The following is a 2,798-nucleotide window of genomic DNA, read 5'->3' as shown; positions in this document are numbered from 1 at the left end:
TGTGTCAGGCACAAGAGAAATTAGGAGGGGATGAGGTTAAAACAAAAGTTCTTGGTCAATATATTTTTTGTGGGTCGGGTCAATAAAATGGTTAAATGAGGTTCTTTAATATTCTTACAATTTTTGCTTTGTTATAAATATTACTCCCTTTGTTTCAATTTATTTGAACCTATTTCCTTTTTAGTCTGTACCAAAATGAATGACCTCTTTCCTAATTTGGAAACAAATTCACTTCATGAATGATTTACAGCCACACAAATTTTCAAGGTTTATTTTGAACCACAAGTTTCAAAAGTCTTCCCTCTTTCTTAAATCTCATGTCCAGTCAAATGAATTCATATAAATTGAAACGGAGGGAGTATTTATTATTATGGATGTCTATTTTTAGGAGAAATATTAGGGTTAGTGACTTTGGGATCAAGTCACTTTTTCCCTATAAATATAGAGGTTCTTCTCCATTGTAAATCAATCCCTTCAAGAGAAATAAGAACTCTCCCCTCTTCTCTCTTTCTCTACAATTATTCTTGTTCTTTGCTTTATTATTTTATAACACGTTATCAGCACGAGTCTCTAATCTTTTATTGGAGTTTAATCCATATTGGTATTACCGTGTTTAAGAGCTTGATGGTGCCACTCACTCTTTAATGGAAATAAAGGTTTTATCCCAATTTCGTATATGATATATTTATGTAGAAGCTATTTTGTTATTTATCTGGTTGCAGTGAAAAAGATATGACATATTCTTTTTATGGAGGAGAACGAATCACAAGTATGTTTACAATTCTCCTATCCGCGAGGTATGCTCACTAATAATTCTCTTTACGGTGAAATCATGTTTACATAGATTGAAATCAATTTTGTCGGTTGGGTCCGATCAAAATACTCCGGCCCCGTTGAAATAGAATGGTGAACAGGAACAATGTTATATGAAGTGGATTTGGAACAAAAGTAATAATCAAGGTCCAGAAGAACCTAATTGTTTATATACAAGAATCATGACACCAGTAGTGTCCAAAATATCTAATTATGAAAAATAAATTGAAAGCTCCTGAAGAGTTTATTTATTATTATGGCATTCATCTTATCTCCAAAGTTGTTGTGATCGAAATACAAGTAGTAAACCCGAAGTTTACTAAAGTAAATGGTTATCATATTGAAGATTTAAATGATTGGAGGACTAAATATTTCAAAATGTCATAGTGGAAAAGAAATATGAATATGAAAGTTTAGCCGATTTGTACTACAAATATAAGCATGATGAATTGCATGCCACAATAAACCGTAAAGTTTATTGGTACAAAAATAATTCATGTCATAGTAACTAGAAGTTTACTAAAACAAATAGCACAGGGCGTGGTAAACCTGAAGTTTACTAGTATAGATAATTTCATTAGTTGGCATGAGCGGTTTGGCTATCCCGATTCAAATATGATGTGCAAATTAAGTATTTGACATATATTGAAGAACTAGAAGATCCTTCAAGGAATTATTTTTGTTGCTTGTCCTCATGATAAGTTGATTATACTGGCTAATGTTGGGATTGAATTCCCTAAATTCGGAAAAATATAAAAGGTGAACATGAGCCCGTTCACTTGTTATGTGATGTCTTAAATCAATGCATCAATAAGACGGTCATATGTGCGTTTATTGTCAACCAGCAGTTTGACATATGCAAAGTTACTTGCTCAAAATAATTGAGTTGAGAGCACAATTTTCAGATTATGTAATCAAGATAATTCATCTTGTTAATGCTAGTTTATACTAAGCTGGTTTGGCATTGAATGCCTCCGATAAATAGCTAAACCATTGCTTATGAGAACAAAGCTTCATGTGGTGGTCCGAGATATGATATATTGTATACAACATCATTTGTATGCTTCGGACTCAATAAATTATGATAATTCTCCCTTCACAATTGGTTCGTGGTTAGGAACCGGATATTTCCATCTAACGCTTTTTTTTTGTGGGTATATGATTAATTAATCTACCATGATGCACAAAGATGGATTTCCCCAAAGAAGATGGGATATATGTTAGTTTTTCTAACATAAGAGGGAGAGAATAAGCAGCTGAGGAATATGTTTTGAATTGTCATTAGTATGATCCTCATTTAAAGGATAATTCAACTCAAATGCTAGAAGCATTTGCTGACCCAAAATTAATTTCTAATTTCAGCAGCAAAATGCTCCTATTAAATTCATGTCGGCGAAAGGACGAGTCTACAAAGCATGCATGAAGCGTGGTAGACTAATCGGTTCCAAAACGCAATAATCATTGAAAAGAAAGAGGAGCAAATGATTAATGATCATTTTAAGGAGGTAAGGTGCTCTTGAAGAGCCTACGACATAACACTTCATGAAACCTCATGAGAGATTTAGGTACCTAAAAATAATGGAAGTGATGAGATTTCAATAAGTTATGTCATATTGCGAACCGATACAAATGATATATCGTCGACGATATACAATATAGCGCAATATTGTAAAAGATTGTGAGGATCTAAATTCTACGTCTATTAAAGCATGCTAACGTAGAAATTATTATCAAGTGAAATGATGAATCTTGGTAATCGTAAAGCTTATGTTTTACCTACCGTCCGGATGTAAGATGTCATATCATTTAAATAGAAATAGATGTTGTCAGTTTATATGAATTACTTGACAAAATTATATGAAAATTCTGAAGAATTTTAAATGCAAGCATATACAAATTATAGAAATTTGTTCATAATTCTTATATGAATTAACTTAAGCAAGGTGAACGCGATTTTATCAACTTAATAAATATTTACTGACTAA

This window comes from Lycium ferocissimum, unplaced genomic scaffold, assembly GCF_029784015.1.
Source record: "Lycium ferocissimum isolate CSIRO_LF1 unplaced genomic scaffold, AGI_CSIRO_Lferr_CH_V1 ctg14763, whole genome shotgun sequence".
Lineage (NCBI taxonomy): Eukaryota > Viridiplantae > Streptophyta > Magnoliopsida > Solanales > Solanaceae > Lycium > Lycium ferocissimum.
Note: the sequence above shows the minus strand (reverse complement) of the source record.